Below are 18,650 nucleotides of genomic sequence, written 5' to 3' on the forward strand. Positions count from 1 at the left end.
GGGTTCACACTAATCAAAACCAATCCAAAAGATTTCACAGTAAACACACTTAGCAGAACGTTCAGACATTGAGGAGGGATCAAGTTCCCACATTATCAGCTCTTGATCTTCCAGATTCTTTTTTAGAGTCAATCACAATTTTACTAATTCCATAATGAAAGCATTGAATTTTTCTTCTTTTTTCTCTGCATTACACAATGTCAATATGCTTTTCAGGTGAATATATCTACAAGGAACATTAGGAAACTATTTTAGGTGGTAAAGCCCGAGACCTCAGTGAGATTGGAATGCAATGCCTGCATGTGTTGTGGATCTGCTGAGAAGCTGTGTACTCGCAGCACCCAAGTAACGAACATGCATAATAAAACCACATAGTCTGTTTCTGTACTTCAACAAACTGATGCACAGAACAAGGTCCAAATAAGTTGATCTGAAAATCTTAAATAGGAGGGGAGGGACACCTGGATTTCTTGCTATTTTGATGCTTTACCTGGGTCCATAGCTAAACTAAGCTTTACTAGATCATTCAACCATGTGACAGGACAAGGGGTAATAGCCTTACTCTGAAGGAGGGCAGGTTTAGATTAGATATTGAGAAGAAAGTTTTCCCTGTGAGGGCAGTGAGGCACTAGCACAAGCTGCCCAGAGCAGTTGTGTCCCCTCCCTGGCAGTGTTCAAGGTCTGGCTGGACAGGGCTTTGGGCAACCTAGGCTAGTGGAGGTTGTCATTGCACATGGCAGGGGGTTGGAACTTAGATGGGCTTTGAAGTCCCTTCCAACCCCAACCAGTCTGTGATTCTATGTTTTTAACCTCTGAACAGATACAGGCACAGCTGTGTGGCTAGGTGCTCTGCTGCAACCTCTTGCCCTGCTCGGGGCTCGCTGCCATGTCAACCTCTTCTCCATACGTATCCAGCAGCCACAGCAGCACTGAAGAAGAGGCCATGTCACCGCAGAATACAACCTCATTTTCTGGAGCCGTGACCCCATAACCTCTCTGAACCTAGTCTCCTCCAAAGCTGCTCTAATCACCACCCTCACAGTGGCTGCTGAAAAAGATAACTGGAACCTGTAATCAGGATTACAGCTTGGCATGTGAGTTGGTGACCTGCCCTCCTCATTCCCCAGCATTAAACAGTGACTGATTTAAACACTCTGAGGGCAGAATATGTGTAGGCCCAACTTTTTTACGCAGCCCTACCCCCAAAGAACATACTAATACTCTATAGAAAGGCAAATCCACTTGCTTTCTCCCACTTTATTTTTCTTACACTATTACTTCCACATGTCTGGGCTGTGCCTGGTTTTAACCTCCTATGTAACCTCCCCAGAGATGTCTACCTTCTTGCACCAGCTAAGGTACCATGGGGCATGGTCAGAGTTAGCTATTGTGCTGTATGCTGCACATTGTTATGATATTTAATAAATAAGCAAGGTTAGAGTCTCTTTTCCTTTGGTTAATTCTGGCACAGCATGAGGGAAGATTTATTTTATCACATTCCAGATACACCTGGAAATAGGAATTCCTTTGCTCTTCCTCCCATTTGGGGAAACGTTTGGGATTAGAGCAATGTGGGTCTGATATCTTGGGGTGCATCAGGAGGATGTGGCCAGCAGGTCGAATGAGGTGATCCTCCCCCTCTACTCTGCCCTGGTCAGGCCCCACCTGGAGTACTGCGTCCAGTTCTGGGCTTCCTGGTATAAAAAAGACAGGGATCTCCTGGAGAGAGTCCAGAGAAGGGCTACAAAGATGATTAAGGTCCTGGAGCATCTCCCCTATGAGGAAAGGCTGAGTGAGCTGGGACTGTTCAGCCTGGAGAAAAGAAGACTAAGGGAGGACCTTATTAATGTTTATAAATATCTTAAGTATGGGATGCAGGGGGAAATGGCCAGCCCCTTTTCCGTGGTCTGTGGAGACAGGACAAGGGGCAATGGCTGCAAGTTGGAGCACAGGAAGTTCCGCACCAACATGCGGAAGAACTTTTTCACAGTGAGGGTGACAGAGCCCTGGGACAGGCTGCCCAGGGAGGTGGTGGAGTCTCCTTCTCTGGAGATATTCAAGACCCGTCTGGACACCTATCTGTGCAATATAAGCTAGGGACCTGCTTTGGCAGGGGGGATTGGACCCGATGATCTCTTGAGGTCCCTTCCAACTCCTATGATTCTATGATTCTATATGCATCAGAAAAGGTTTTAAGAAGACATGGCACTTTGACACAAAAATTCAACAGCACCAGGCTCTGTCTCTGACTGCTCTGTCATCTTCCAGGTACAGTGAGTGGAAATGTGCCTGTCTCCTGCACTTCGCATTTTTTTTCCTAGTACACTGTGGCCCCAATGTGCTCCACTGAGGGAGTATCCCTTCTAGTTCTTACATCCTGACTGTCAGATAATTAGATTAATTTGCTCAAGCATGATCTGGATTAGTTCTGGCTGCTTATTCCGCCTGCTAGAACCTGGCTCTGGAGGGAATCCTCCAGTAGCATGGCAAGAGATGGTCAGGGTCTGAACAGCTGCTGCAGCGCCAGGTATGATGAAGCCTGAACATTAAAGTATTTACTTCTACACAGGTGAGCAAGCAAAAGCCTGTCTCTGCTTAGTCTTGTTTGGGGACCAGTGAATATCTATCACTGAATTTCTCCATTCATTTAAAATACGACTGGATCTCTGACAAGGACCTGTTTCTATGGATTCCTTGCTGAGCAAATCTCATTTCTCTGTTGGCCTTATCAAAGAGCTGCAACAACAGGCCTGGAGCTCAGTAGCCTCAGGGAAGACTGGCTCATTTGAGCATGACTCTGCACAGGGCTGGGCTCTCCCTGCACACCTACCTGTGCCTGGTGCTGCTTGAGGAACTGCCTCTGCCACCCTTTGAGAACGACAGGGGATGTACCCCGAAGGCACAGAGAAAAGTGCAAATAACTCAGCTCGCCCACCCTCATTTTGACCACACGCAGGGGCCTCAGTGCAGCACACCAGTGGCTTGGGCAAGGTAGTGCTTATACCAGGTATTCATCCCTATGAGTAAAATGCTTATTGGAAATGGAGCTCATTGGCTAAACCCTTGCTCCTTCTCCCCAGTAGTAAATGTGGTTTGAAAGGTGAGGTTTATCACTTATCTTTAAATTACACGTCAGACAGAGGCAGAGGACATAAGCCGGAGCAATAAGCACAGTCATGAAGATTGTTTGCAGGGTCTTGGACAAATTAGCTGTCCCTGAAATAATTCCTGGTGTCATGACACAGCAGAGTCCAGACTGATGGAGCCTGTAACAGCGGAGGAAGCACCTGCTACCCTGAAATAAAAACAGTTCCCATTTCCAGGTATTAATGTGGTACGAAAGAGAAGTGGAGGCAGCTGAGGATACATGCAAATAGAGCTTATCCACTCCCGTCTGTCTAGCTCTGATCATCAAAGAGGAGGATGTTACTGCTTACTTTATTTAACATTGAACGTTTAAGGAAAGGGCTTTATTCAAGGTATGAAATTCTAGTTCTTGGGCTGTTTTCATTTTAATAACCATGAAGTATAGAAGGGGAAGGGGGCAAGGGAAAAGTATATTCAGAGCATCTCCAAAGGAGAGAAAAAAAATATTCCTCTCAATAATAGATTGTCTGTATATTTTCTGAATAAGAAAATAAAACTGTAATCCTACTTACCTCTCTGGAGTTCTCATGATACCAACTTTGGTTGAGATTTAAATATGGAAATAGAAATTATATTTCATCCAATGAAATTATATTTCATCCACATTTCTCACTTAAAAAGAGAGTGCATTTCTAGCTATGTACACTGTCAAATAACAATCACCTAGGGACATCCCTGGACACACATGCAATGGCATTGTATCAGTTCAGCAGGATGTCCAGCAAACGCCATGACAACTTCAATTAGTGGAACTGTGGCCTACAGGAGCAGTAAAGAGGGAGTTTCTAGAAGAGACACTAATTTATTCACTGCAATACTGATTAAAATTTATAGCTAATTCACTGTAAGGGGAAAGTAACATGTCACAGATCTAGTGACTGGGTAGCTGAGCTGAAGTCAGAACTCTGTGAAGTTAAACACTGTTCAGCTGCTGCTTTCAGTGGAGCCAGAGTATCGCTTCTGGGATCTCTGACCAAAGAATAACTTCCAAACATTTTTATTTAATAGTACCCTTCTCACTGCTGCCCACAGTAATTCTTAGTTCTGCCAGAAGACAATTATCCTGAAGCTATCTTCTAAATCTAAGTGCAATACTTTGCTGTTCTTTTTTCTGTCTTCAGACTTACCTGGAGTAAAAATTGTTGCTTCTACTTCAAAAGAAGTGATTTTCAGTTTAACTTGTAGTGTAGTTTTTGTTTTTGCATATGGATTTGGTGTTACAAGGCATGAGGGCTTTACCTACAGCCTTGTACGAGCTAACACATGCATCAAACTTAAGTCAGTATTAATTCAATTTTCAAATGTCAGATAAAACCAAAATTGCTTTCAATGAATAAATTTTTCCCAATATCCAATATAAACCTCCTCTGACACAACTTGAGGCCACTTCCTCTCGTTCTATTGCTAGTTATCTGGGAGAAGAAAGCAATCCCCACCTCACCTACAACCTCCTTTCAGGTAGCTGTAGAGAGCAACATGCCTATGAGGAAGACCAGTGCGGCGCAAGGGGAGCACATCTGCCTCTATCCTGCCTGTTTTGGGGGTCAGCAATAGCAGTGCAGGGAGACAGGCTTTGGCTGCCCATGCAGATAGTGTTGAGAAGCGTGTGATATGTTCTGGCTTCCTCCAGAGGTGCAAAACTTGGGTGCTGTTCTTGCACCTGTTGGTCAACCAGATGGGGGCCCTGAGTGAAATACTTTGTGCATCCATTAGCTGAGGTCCAGCACCATTCTGCCTCGCTCATGAGCACAGTCGTTTGCCTGTTCATGTGCTGTGAACGTCTCTGGTGCAGCCTTGCAAATGCAAGCAAAGCACCTGGATGTTCCAATAGGCTTCTAGAAATAATTAAAAGACTTCTAGCATAAATCCTCTTTTAAAAATAGGATGGCGATAGATTTTCTGAGCTCTTCAAGGCATGTAAAGCTGAAGATGGTTCTACTGCTCTTCAACACCACTAAAGTATCAACTCTTATTTTTCATAGGTTGATGTTAGGTGCATAGATCCTTTTATAAGGAATAGCTGCTGGCTGCCTTAAGGTACAGGAGCCTGGTCCCTACACCCAGAGTCCTCTGGAGGTGGCTCAGGGCAGGAGTTGATGCTCTGGTTGCCTCTGAGTGAGCCGCTCTCTCCACTGGTTTTGGAGGCAACCCTCATGGTGTCACCAGGCTGAAACTGGAATTTGGAATGGTCAGGTTATGGATTTGGTGTCTCAGTGTCTCATCCTTATTGACTTTTGTCCTTTTTCAGATTTTATTCAAAATGCTGCTTAATTCCCTTCATGTACAACACCAGGGAGAGAAACTTGGTGTGTGCCTGACACCAGCCACCGCCCCTACAGAGAGCTGCTCCTGCAGGAAGATATGCACAGAAAATACACGAGTAATGCCAAAGGTTTCACGATCTGCTCAGAGATGTCTGGAAAAAAGCACTATTGACTAAAAATGATCCACCTGTACCTACCATTCAAAATGACCTTTCCATAAGAAATTTCCCTGCTTAGCCAGGAGCGGAGCATTCATGAATTAACAGAGCAAGAACAGGGGGAGTTAGAAACTATGTTAACTAAGCCACCATCGAAAAATATTGGTAACAGGAGACATAAATCAGATGGGTTTGAGTTTCATCCATTACATTTTTTGCTTCCTTAAAACTCTGCACCATGCTTCAAGTGGAACAAAACCAAGACCAATACAGATCTCGGTTTCAAATTCTTCACATAGCACTGGAACGTGTGAGTGATACGGAAAATGGGATATATACATAAAACTATGTGCAGCATCGTTTTCAATTCTATTTCTGTTATTTTAATCTGGTTTTAATGCTGGCTATTATAGACAAAAGCAGAGAGCTAGATTCTAATTTCAATCCACGCTGTGTATGTCTGGAAGACAAAGTACTTGTATGGTGACTAATTACCCGAGATATGGGGAAATGCAGGCTTTCCAAAAAAGATCATAATCTGGTTTGAATGGCTCTGCTTGGAAATACTATTTGCATTACTGTGTTTCAGCTCCACACAGTATTATACTCAAATCTTCTAAAGAGCTGCCTTTCACGTTGTACCTTCCCAGCAGAGCACTATTACAGCACAAAGAAAAACAGAAAAGTGTCCTGTTGTCACCCGAACACAGAAGTACACCAATAATGCCATGTAGGGATTTTATGTGCATTTGTGCTGCAATGAATATAATTTCACAAAGGTTCTTTTTCTGGAAGATCCTCTGTGCCCTCCAAATACAGAACCTTTTAAAGACAGGAAAAGAGCCATTAAAAACAGAGCTTTACTACTCAGCCCTAATGCTGCTGCGGCAAAGGGAAAAAAAAACCAGATTTAGAGAGCAGGAGATACTCTTTGTAGAAGAGCACTCTGAAAAATCAATACCAACACAGACTGGTTTTTAGGAGTTCAGGGTCTGGAGGAGGTAAGTTTATCCTCTCATCCTTTTTTTTTCCTCCCCTTTTACATGAAACAACACATTTGGCTTTAAAGACATTAAAGATTTTCCTTTGGTTTTAGGTTTTTGTTGTGTTTTTTTAAGTAGCTTGGATGCTTCAATGTTGAGATTTGGTATGACAGCTGTCTCTAACCCTAAACTTTTCATACTGAGCTTCCATTTATATTATTTATCACCTATTTGTTATTCTCTCCAAATGTTTGGAAAAATTAAGGATACCGATATCCTTCCAAAGTAGCTCTGCCCAATTTTCCAGCAAGTAGAATGAAAGGACAGATTGATGAAGTCTAATGCAACACCTCCTGCCTCACCCCCCCCCCCCCAAAAAAAAATCTATGTGAGTTGTCAGGAGCATGCACAGGTTTCCAGGATGCACTAACACTGCTGAAACAAGCCCTCAGAGCAGTAACCTGAGCTCTGACACCCATGCCTGAAGAGGAGCAGCCTGCTGAAGCTGCAGCGGGTCTGAGCTCTGTGGGTGCTGCTGGGTGGGCTCCCCCCTGCCCGGTGAAGCCTCTGGTGGCTGTGACTTCCTGATTTTTCCTCGCTGGGACACCAATTCGGATCTCTCTCCCCAGACAAAAAAATCCCACAGAGGCTGCAGGAGCTTAAGTGTGCGTTAGAGTTTGGGATGAAATGAGCCAGTGGGTTCAACCCCGTCATTAGCGAAGTACTGACCGGCAGACCAGTGGGACGGTCACGTCCCAATGCAGAGCTGAAATTTCAATTTTGGGTGTATTTTTAAGAAAAACTGGAACAACTGATTGCACAGTTCTAGCTAACATCGCTAAAAACAAACTGAATAAATGGCTCAATGAATTGCAGAGAAAGCTGCCATTTGCTATCACGGAACTGTGTCCAAAAAGCCAAAACCTGCAGCTGGAAATACATCTGCCCATGACTTGTGCAAAACTGAAAGCCTTCAACACCTCTGCAGAGGTGCACCTGGGCCATCTTTTTCCTTTAATGTAAAACAGATGTTTCATTTAAATTTACCTTGCTGGTGTGATAACCTGTCAAATGATCCATGAAGTGATATATCTGTTTCTTGAATTCCACTGTAACATACTCCTATTTTTTCTTGTATTTGCTTCAGTTGAACAGATGCATAATAATACTTATTATTATCATTACTCCTACGGTTGCAGGAAATAGCAACAATTTCAATATTAACTCTTACTGACAGGCAGTAATTACCTATGCTCTAGGAACAGGCATCATTTCAAAACAACAAACAAATAAGCTGGCTGGCCTTCGAACTCAGAGATCACAGTAAACACCATTCATCAGTAGTCCTGGAAATAATGATGACCCGAGGGAGAAACTGATGGGAAAGAAAAGTTGCTTACAACAGTTATGAGACAACCGGTCTTTTTTCCCCCTCCTCACAAAACAGGTATTTAAAATTATGTTCCAACCTACAAGAATCCAAGAGAGAAAAGATAGATGCCTACATTTATTCCTCAATTCTACGCTTAAATACACTCCAAAGAAAGTTAAAATTTTCTCAATCCGTCTGCCGTGGTATCTCCTGGCAGACCTTATAAACCCTGTGCTGCTACTGCCCTGCTGCAGTGCTGGCAAAGCTGCACACAGCTGCAGCAGAGAGGCAGCACCAAGCCTAAAGCTTCCTGCCCGCAGGGGCATTTCGGCATTAACTGAGCGTGTGCCTTGTGTTTGCTATTGTGATGTTGCTAAGTCAACAGGCTCAACGAGCAAGTTGTTTTTCTCCTGTCCTCCTTCAGATGGAGACGATCCAGGCATCCGGGAACTGCTGGGGTCTCTCAGGGTAATGGCTTTCACCACTTGCCTTTTTGAGCTTGAAACCCAGCGTGGTTTTATCAACTGTTGCTGCTCCTTGCTCTTAAAACACACCTGCTTTGTGGGTTTTACAGGCAGGGCTGGATAAAGTTTGCAGATTGCTTTACTCTGAAAGTGTGAAAACTGTCTGTGCTTTGGTATTCACCACAAATATGTTCTGCAGCATATCATCAAAGGCAAAAATGAAGCTTTTTATGATCAAAAAGTACTGGGAGTGACCACTGGCTCAGTGATGAAAATGTAAAGACATTCCCTCCTATGACAGTCTTCTACCAAAAAATTATTGCTCCCTTTATTTAATCTCTCTGGGCCTGAAAAGCCAGTTGTAGTAAGGGAAGTTTCTTGTCCTTCAGGATTTCTGAGCAACTACTCATTCACTCACAAACCCTGGCGGAGCTGGCAGGGGATGAGGGTGATGCTGGAGCTCCCTAGGGAATTCGCTGGGACACTAACTCAGGACAAAGTACCCCTGTATGAAATAATCTAAAGCTCAGCCAAGTCCTTTCCATTTCATTATGTGAGTCTCTCCTGTTTTATTTAATGTTCTGCCTGGTCCAGTTAGGATCTTTATGGACAAGACCAACAATCTTTTTTAATATAATATTAAGTGAGAGTTCCTGGAAGGAGCAGAAATGTGGTATTATCCCTCTGAGCAGAATGTCTGTACTGGGATGCTGTCCTTTGCCACCCAGGCAGATTTGCTCATAGGCTGAACTAATCCTGATGAATATTTTCTGTTGAGCTGCTCGAAACTTGCAATTTTGTACATTTTCAAAGAAGTTTTTGCTGTGGTTTTTGTTCTGAACTGGAACTAAGAGCCTAAATTCAGCAAGTTTTTCCAAAGTTAAACCGGAAAAAAAATGGTTTATATCCAGTACAGTTTTGTCAAGGGTTTTAATTTATTTTTAATCTATTATTTCATGAACACTAATTATAACTATAAAGTATCACTATATATATTTTTTAAAAATGTATACAAACTAAAGTATTCTGCTGAAATGCTTACTATCACTGTTTTTTCAAGTGAAATTTCAATCAACAGTCCTGTTGCTTTGGATAGACTCTCTACCAGAAAAGGTACACGCAATCTTTTCTCTCTCAATCATAATGCACATTCAGAAGAAGATAGAGAAATAGAAAAGAGAATTTATGCTTCAGAAAGAATATGTTCACCAAGCCTATTGGGAATTTTCAAACAAAATAAACCCAACCCCATGTCTTCCAAATGCAGGGCAATCATACAAAAGGAGGAAGCAATGTTTTTGTGGCTGTCCTAATTGGAGAGCAGTTTGACAGCTTAATCCTCATCTGGGTAATGCCAAGCTGTGGCTGGACAGTGAGAGATGCGTTTCTTGTGAGGGAGGGTTTGGATGGATTGGTCATGGAGCGTGAGGCAAATATTAACATTCACCCCGAGCTACGCAGCAGCCCTGGCCACGACTGCGCAAGGCTGGCTGCTCACTCTAAACACTTCTTCCATTAGGCTGCCTGGATGTGGTAAACACTGAGCCAATCCAATCTGACTTGCTCTGACAAAATGTTTTGGATGAGCATTTTAGTTACTAAATTCCAAATATTTTGGTTTGTGAAATGAGTAACTAGCATATTTAAGGCATTGCTGAGGAAACTGGGATAGTGGTGTATCATCCAAAGCCAAGGACACTCGGTTGATTTAGGAGATACGAAGCCCTGAGAAAGCTTCTATTTGTAAACCATGCGGGGATGAGGTTCATCAGGTTGTCTGTGACCCATTCCTCTGAGCTCCTTGTGCACAAAATAGATGGGAAATGAGGACTCAAATATTTCAGGAAAATTGCGGCGTTTAATGTCAACATTCAGGCAGACCAAGCGTTTGCCTTTGCTCTGCCCAGGCCCTGATATGCTATGCAGACACGCTTAATATAGCTCCATCGATATGTTTGCCTCATAAAAATAAATAAGCATCTGTGAGACGGCTGTCTGTCACTGAAGAATCCTCCAGTCCCATCAGAAAGTAGGGTGTGAAGTCAAGGCAAGGTCATTTCCTAAATTAGAGCGTAAGGAAAAGCCTCATCTCGTGTCGTCACCAGCACACTAAATAAAGTTCTGCAACCAGCAAGCCCTGGCCATGCAAACAAGAAAACAAACCAGGCTGATCCAGCATTTCCTCCAGCGAGGAGAGAGACAAGGCGCTCAAACAATCGCAAACTAGTTTTCAGCCCAGATTCCACCACCATATAGGGAGCCTTGTGGAAGATGTGACTAAGTTCACAGAGTCAGCGGGTGAAATCACGGCCCTAAAACAGTCAGTAGTAAAACCGCTGTTGACATTAATAGGATCTCGCCATCTACGTCTCAGTCCCTGTATACAGTTCTGAAAATATATGTAGCTGCTTGAACTCCCAAAGAATACCTAACTGAAGAGGAAATCTTCCTTTTTCCTATGTCACTGGGTAACTGCCAAGAGCTAAACATAAACCATACTAAGCAATGACTAAAGGGAGACAGGAGGAGAGCAGATAAATATTTAAAGGGCATAAACATGAAGGACAGAGAAGAATTATTTATCAAAATAAAAGGAAAGAAAGGAATATAAATAGGAGGAGGCGAGTGAAACAGAAAAAGAGGAAAGGTAGGCTGTGTTAGGCAAACGGTAATTGGATGTACACCTATGGAGCACAGTGAGGGGTTGGGATTGGAGCTTCATCACCTGGCACATCTTAAACCAAAACTGAACAGAAAAAGTTAATCAATGGTTTAGTAAGAAACCAGCCTGCCCCAGCTGCAGGGGAATGAGAGGGCATCTTTTACTATGTGCTACTGTGCTGCAGTGACTCCACCTCAATAAAGTCCACTTTTAAAAAGACTTCTAGATTTTGCTACTATACACAGGTGCTTGGGAGACTGACTGAGACAGAGCAATCATTCGCACCAGGAATAAAACCTTTAACATTATTTTAGAATATTCCAGCAAAACAAACAAAAAAACCCCAGAAACTAAAAATTCATGTTGGGAAGGGGTTTGAAAACCCTGTGAAGAATAACCACGAGCAGTTTACTTTTCACACGGCGCTCTTCTTAATTGTGAGATCTCAAATAGCCTTTAGCAAGAGCCTTGGATCCCTGTGGCTGTTACCCTGTAGGTGGTAGCTGGAAGTCTGATGGGTGATGGAGCTCCTCTGGGGCCGCCTGTGGCAGCCCTTGTAGGGACTGCTCAGCAAACCATACTCCTCGCACGCACAGTGCAAGCTGTCAGGCTTCCTCAGCGCTTTCCTTTGGAAGTCGCTTCGCTTTATCCTGCTTGTGAAAAAGTGCTCTCAAACCCTCTCACATCATAAACTTTCTATAGCAAACTGAAACCCCAGTGTGCCATAATGGCATGGCTTTTACACAGGATTTCTGCATTTTTCTAATCAAGATGCATGTAAGGAGTCCTCTGGCACCAGCCAATCTCATGCAACAAAGACAGGTCTTACCCCTCATGAGCACCTACTTTCTGCTCTGTCAGATTCACCTATGGCCATCCATCAAATTTCTTCCCTCCTCACTGTGGCAGCAGGGCTGAACAGCCTTGCTCATGCTGCTGCTCTTTTCTTCCAAGGGAGGCCACCAAGCAACTCCTCTGTCAGCACTGGAGCTCAGCAGCCCTCTTCCCTTGCAGTCCCCTTTCAGGTGCCAAGCAGAAAGGGGCTGGAGGAGGCAGAGATGCTCTGGAGAAGCTGGCAGCCATCTATTTCCTGCTTCACAAAGATGGAGAGAACACTATCTCTGTCCCTGTCTTGCTCCACCATAAAGCTCCATCTTCCCTAAAAAATGGCAGCTGGAGCCACTGGGAGGGAGGAGGGAGAGAAAATTTGGAGTAAAATTAAGCCTGGGAAAGAAAGGAAGCTTGGGGGGGAAGGTGTTTTTAAGACTTGATTTTGCTTCTCATTAACGTACTCAGATTTGATTGGTAGTAAATTAAACTAATTTTTTCCTAAATTGAGTATTTTGCCTGTAATGGTAACTGGTCAGTGATCTCTGCCTACCCCTATCTTCCCACTCTTCCCTTGCTCCAGCATGGGTCCCTCCCATGAAAGACAGCATTAATTTCTCCCATGTGAATCCTTCCCACAGGCTGCAGTCACCGACTCTTCCAGCATAGGTGCTTTTCACAGGGTGCAGATCTTCAGGACCAGACTGCTCCAGTGTGGGTCACCCATAGGGTCACAAGTCCTGCCAGAAAATGTGCTCCAGCATGGGCTCCTCTCTCCACAGGCTGCAGGTCCTGCCAGGAGCTTGCTCTAGTGTGGGCTTCCCATGGGACCTTCTTCAGGTTCATCCACCTGCTCCAGCATAGGTACTCCACAGGCTGCAGGTGGATATGTACTCCACTGTGGACTTCCATGGGGTTGTAAAGAGACAGCCTGCCTCACCATGGTCTTCTCCAAAGATTCAAGGGAAACTTTGCTCCAGCACCTGGAGTGCCTCCCCCTGCTTCTTCACTGGCTTTGGTGTCTGCAGAGTTGTGCCTCATCTTCTCATTCCTCTCTCTGGCTGCAACTGCTGCTGTGCAACAAGTTTTGCCCTCGACTCTGTTATCCCAGAGGAACTACCATTGTCACTGATGGACCTGGGTTTGGCCAGCAGCAGGTCCATCATGGAACTGGCTGGCATTGGCTCTGTCGGGCATAGGAGAAGCTTCTAGAAAATTCTTGCAGAAGTCACCCCTGTAGCCCCCCACCTCCATTCAGAACCTTGCCACACATGCTACACTTATGATAACATGCAAGGGTCAATTTAGTACCCGCATCCATCTACATCCTGCCTAGATGTATGACATTAATATTTTAAATTGCATAGCTTATTGTACCCATAATATAAACAAAATGGATCAGAGTTGACAAAACCTATATATCTGTACAGTCCCATAAACCTGAAACTCCCTCTGAGCATGACAGACAGGTCTGAGTTAACAGTGTTGACGATAATTGCCCAGTAAATGGCAACTATGTCATAGCACAAACAAAGTCTGAAAGATGACCAGGGACACAGCACAATTACCCAAGCAATTCAGGCTTTGCCCAAATTTGCAAAAATAATCTGCCGCTGCTGAGAAAATGTCAGTTAAATTACTGCGCCATGGAAACCTCTCAAGTGTGTCAATTACAGTCACATTCAGATAGAAAATGCTGTAGACAAAACAGAGAGGAGAGGCTTGTCGTTCACACTCATTGCTGGTCTCTCTTTGAACATCATCAAAACCTCCAACGCTGAGCAAATGCCACGAGGCAGCCGTAACCGACATGTGTAACCCACATGAAGAACATAAAAACACAGAGAACGATTTTGTTTCCACTGAAACAAATCCCAGGCACTAGTCTCCCACACGGTGCCATCTAACTTTTACCGGAGAGCCGGCCAAGGGCTAGCACACCTCTGGCAGCAGTTGTGAACAAAACGCCTGGCCAAGCTGTTTGGTGAAGGTTTATGGGCAATCCAGCTGCAGTGCTGTGAGGCAAACCACTGCCAGTGCAACTGACTCCTCACCCTTGGCTGCTGCCTGGTCTGAAAATGGCACCCAATGGCAGCGTTGGCCTCTCTCTTCATCTGTCCTCGTGCTTGCAAGGAAGTAAAATTTTTTCTGTTGTATTAGGGGAACCAGTAAAAGCAGTGGGATGCATCTCCCAGGGGATGTTTTGGTTCCCAACCAACTCCAAATGCACTGCAGTTGCAGGCAGCTGAAACTGTTTAATCGGCAATTATGCTGGATGCTCCAACTGGTGCGACTCATTCAGTGAACAGAACAAACAAATGCTTTTCATATAGATAATGGATTTGTACCACAGCCAAAGGCTTGCAGAGTCCATAAGGGATGTTAAAAATCCCAGGGATATTTAGCTATTGTATTTCCAGTTTAGCTTTCCACTACAGCCACAAATCTATGCAAAATACAGTGGATTCACAGCTCTGGTTATTTCTAATAGTCAATGCATTACATAGAAGAGACATTTCCTAATGATTTCTTGTATCAGATTCTTTAGCTGTTACATTCCATAATGCAGCAGATCGCACTTAAGTGAGGAGGAGTGTTAATAACATCTCCATTAATATGTGACTATTACTTTCCATAAGGACATGGAGCACTGTGGAGGCTGGCATTAATTAGGTTAATGTTACAGGTATGGGAATTGAGAAGAGTGGCAGCAATAACAGTAGTTGGTTTTGTTCATGCAGCAGGCTGGCAACAGAGATCTGTGCAGACCCAAACTCCTCAACTGAGGTACCAGCTCCCCTCCCAGACAGAGCCTGCCATGAAAGAACAGACCGCGTGACATAAAATCAGAGGAAGTGAAGACTGAAAACATTTCAGTCCCTATTTGCCAAAAGAGCAATTTTTCTCTTCCTGTAATTCATGTAACCTCCTGGTACCAACAGCAAGCTCTTGGATGTTGGGCAGGATTAAAAGGCTCTCAGTGGTTCATTCACGTGCAGCACAGCTGACTTGATGGGTTGCCAGCAATAGCTTGTCTTTTTCAGCAGTGGGTTTCTTACAATCAGAGGCATTACAAGCAAACAGAAAGCTTACAAAGCTCCTTAAAGATGGTGCAAGATAAATAAGAGACAAAAAAATGTCAAGTCCCAAGATCAAGCCAAAAGAAAACCAGAAAAGCAGACCTTCACATGAAGATTCCCATTTGGCCTAAGGGATGCCAGACAAAGGCAGAAGGAAAAAGGCAGCAAGCAAGATAAAACAGTGACCATCAGTGCTATCACTGGTAAAGCCAGAATGACCTCAGTATGTCCTGCCTACTAATCTTCTACTTAATTAGGAAGCTAAACACATGAGAGAAAGGGAGGGTGACAGCTGCAGGCAACCACGAGGAACTGAAAACGCCCTCCAGAAATGCTGCTGTCTCAAGCAGCAAGGCAAAGAAGAAACATATTGCAAATCCTTCTACCCAAGGGCTGGCTTTTCCTAGGAACTTTCTCTGAATGGGCATCCCCAAAGGAAGAAACATTAAACATACCAACAATCTGATAACTTTGCCATCCTTGCAGCAGGACATTTTTATCCATTGCAATTAAATAAACACAGATTTTCAGCAACCTGTTTGGTAGAGCAGGGGTACTGCTACTCCTTCTGTCCTAACAAAGCATCCACTGAGGACTGGAGAACTGGAACATGCAGCCAGAGCAAATCACATTTTGTTTAACAAGTCACCTTTGACTTAGCAAGTGTGTAACTAAATCTTCTTCTAACCAAGACATCTAGGGAAAAAAAAAAGATCCCTGAGAATGGAAAGGGTGAAGAAAACTTCAGAGAGGAAACTGTTCTCAGCAGAGAGGATGTGAACTAATGGCTTCAGCCGTGGCAAAGCAGATAGAAGACAGATGTTAGGAAGCATTCTGTCACAGCAGGGATAGACACAGTCTAAGAACGAGTTAGACAAACATCTGTCAGGAATGACACAGAAGTGTAGCTGTGCTGCCCTAGGTCAGAGGTGGGCTGGACGACTTCAGGTGCCTTCCAGCAGGTGCTTTAGTAGCAGTGCAAGGTGTGGGGTGCCTTCAGAGTCCTACACTGGTGGGTTTACCTGGCACAGGCCCAGGCAGAGCCGAAAGTTAGGCTTCTAAAGGAGAACTGCTGAGCCTCTATTGTCGTTCTGGGGATCAGCCAGCCCTTGCTCCCAGGTACTTGGTCCAAGCAGAGCACTGCACCCAGCCAGAGGTGCCTGTCTCACTTTGGACTCATTCATTCAGCTTGATCTTCACATCACTCTTCACAGACCTGTCCCAATTAATCTGAGCTATGCTTTTCTCTCCTCTCAGTGCTTTCCGGCTATTGCTGCTGCTGAGGGTGTGAGGGCTGACAAAGGCCGTGGCACCTCCCAGTCCTTCCATGGTAAAAATGGGTTTTCTACAGATGAAATTGAATTGGACAAGACAAACGTTTCACTCATGGCTTCAGGACAACCGTCTACGCAGTGTCTCCATTCCTGAAACTACACCAAAAGCAACTAATATCAACCTGCTATGTGACAATAAAAAATACCAAATATGGTCTTTTCCGTAAAGTCACAACCAATTTGGGAATAACAGCAAATAGCTGTCATTAGATATACAGTGCAATGAATACGACAGAAAGAATAATCCAAGGGAAAGCAAGCAGCAGTGAAAGCCCTTGATCAAGTCTACTATGGGGACTTTGAAGAATGAGCCCAGCTCTGAAAGCTTTTCACTGATGGCACCTACAGGAGCTGCAGTTTCAAGCGTCTCCGTTGCCACTTACTCGCTGTGTCAAGCACAGCGGGATCAATTGAATCTTTAAAGAGGTAGATGGCAAATTGGCTGAAAATTACAAGGCGATTTGGAAAATTGCTTTTTACTATCAAAAAAAAAGAAATTAGTATGATGGACTACTCATTCCTGGAAAAAAAGACAGCCACCGTTCCTTGACTGCTGGAATAGCTGGGGGACACATTGAAACGCAACCTGCGTGAGCTGCTGCCTTTTTAGAAACTTTAAAGAAGTCATTCTTCCCACATTTCACTGAGAGAAGAGTGAGACTCAACAAACGTTTAAAACAAACTTGTATAATCTGATCACAGGTGAAGAACGTAACCTTCCTGCCAAGGAAATCAGCAGACACTTCAGTGCTCTCTTCCTCTGACTTCAGATTTGAGTCTCCTTTGCGGTCTCTGGGGAGGCATCATACAAATACTTGAATAATGCAGCACTTTCAGCTGCTGCTAATGGGGCCCGAGGAACCACTCAAGGATTAGAAGCTAAGGGTGTGGGCATGTTAATTCAGCAAAAAAGAAAGAAAAGAAAAATTTAAGACAGCTCTGTGCAATACCTAGTGAAAAACACAAACACAGGTGCACTCAGTGTCTTCACTGCAAACTCTGAAACTCTGGCTTACACCTATGACTGCACTAGCAAGCAGTGAGGGGCGGCTGACAATCTATGGATAGTAACAGTGTGTGCTGGGATCTGAGGTTGCCCCACAATTGATGTCACATTTTGGTCCCATGGCTTGAATGCATGTGAGAGGCTGCAGGGCACTGCGTATGCTCCTGGTTTAGTGTCATCAGGAGGGAATCCAGCTTGCGTGCTCCAGAGCTGTTGTGGCCTGGCAAACCAAGGCACAGCAAATGGGAATGACTAGAAGAACTGCTTCAAAAGCCCAGTCTGAGCCAAAGCACCAATGCTGTTGGATGCTAGGACTCCAACCACAATTTCTGCTACACCACTGAACTTCTCATGGAGAAAGCTGGGGTTTGCTCATGAGCCCTGTGCCATGCTCTCTTTGGGGAGAATAAAATGAAGCTATTCCAAACAGCAGCATCCTAAGCTGCTGAAGCTGTGTTCCAGATGAACACAGCACTGCAGAGAGCTGTGTTTTGGTACTACTGAAACAGCAGAATTGCACTGGAGTGAATGTGCAGACAGGAAAGGACTGGGCGATACTCCTGCATTTGCCTACAGTGTGTATGACAAGGGCAGAAACGTGTACACCTGAGAAAATCTGTCTGGCTGAACAACAGGGAGAAAGAGAGGCAGACTGATTATAATTTTTGCCATTATTTAGTCAAAGTCTTAATAATTCTGTCTTCCTTAGGACAACAGGAAGAACTTGCTGTCTTGCAACCTGAGCAAACGTAAGAATGGGACCCTTTACAGAACTCAACAGCCAAAATTTTAATGAAGACAAAGCTGAATTTACTTAGGAAAAGCTCCACAAGGAACAACAGGTTTTTATGTGAAAACAAACTAGCCAAAATGCTCCCTTGCTACTAAAGAGAAAACATTTTTAATATCCAGAATTCATTTCTTGAATGTCTAACAGTGGGAACTTTTGCCTGATAACAGGATCTTCACAATACACTTGGCATTTTGAAGAGGCAATAATTTAATCAGGACTTCATAAAATAAGAAGTCTCCCATGGCTTGAATTGAAACAGATAATAAAATCTGGAAGTGATGCATGCTTGCTTTATATTTACAGGTAAAAGTTCTCCTTTCTTATCCAAACCTGAACCCAAACACTGTACAGAATCATGGAATTGTTTTGGTTGGAAAAGAACTTAAGTTCATCTAATCCAACCATTAACCTAGCACTGCCAAGTTCATCACTCCACCACGAAACCATGTTCCTAAGCACCACATTTATGCATGTTTTAAATACCTCCAGGGATGGTGACTCAGCCACTTCCCTGGACAGCCTGTTCCAATACTTGACAACCCTTTTCGTGAAGAATTTT

At 44.0% G+C, this 18,650-nt stretch overlaps 1 protein-coding gene across 1 annotated transcript in view; it reads right to left on the minus strand.

The window, feature by feature from the left end:
- RPS6KA2 (ribosomal protein S6 kinase A2) overlaps positions 1 to 18,650 on the minus strand; it is a gene marked incomplete at both ends in the record, with an annotated part of 171,985 nt that overhangs the window by 72,595 nt on the left and 80,740 nt on the right. The window lies entirely within an intron of this gene.

Source organism: Gallinula chloropus (genome assembly GCF_964237585.1).
Source record: "Gallinula chloropus genome assembly, chromosome: 3".
NCBI classification, from domain to species: Eukaryota; Metazoa; Chordata; class Aves; order Gruiformes; family Rallidae; genus Gallinula; species Gallinula chloropus.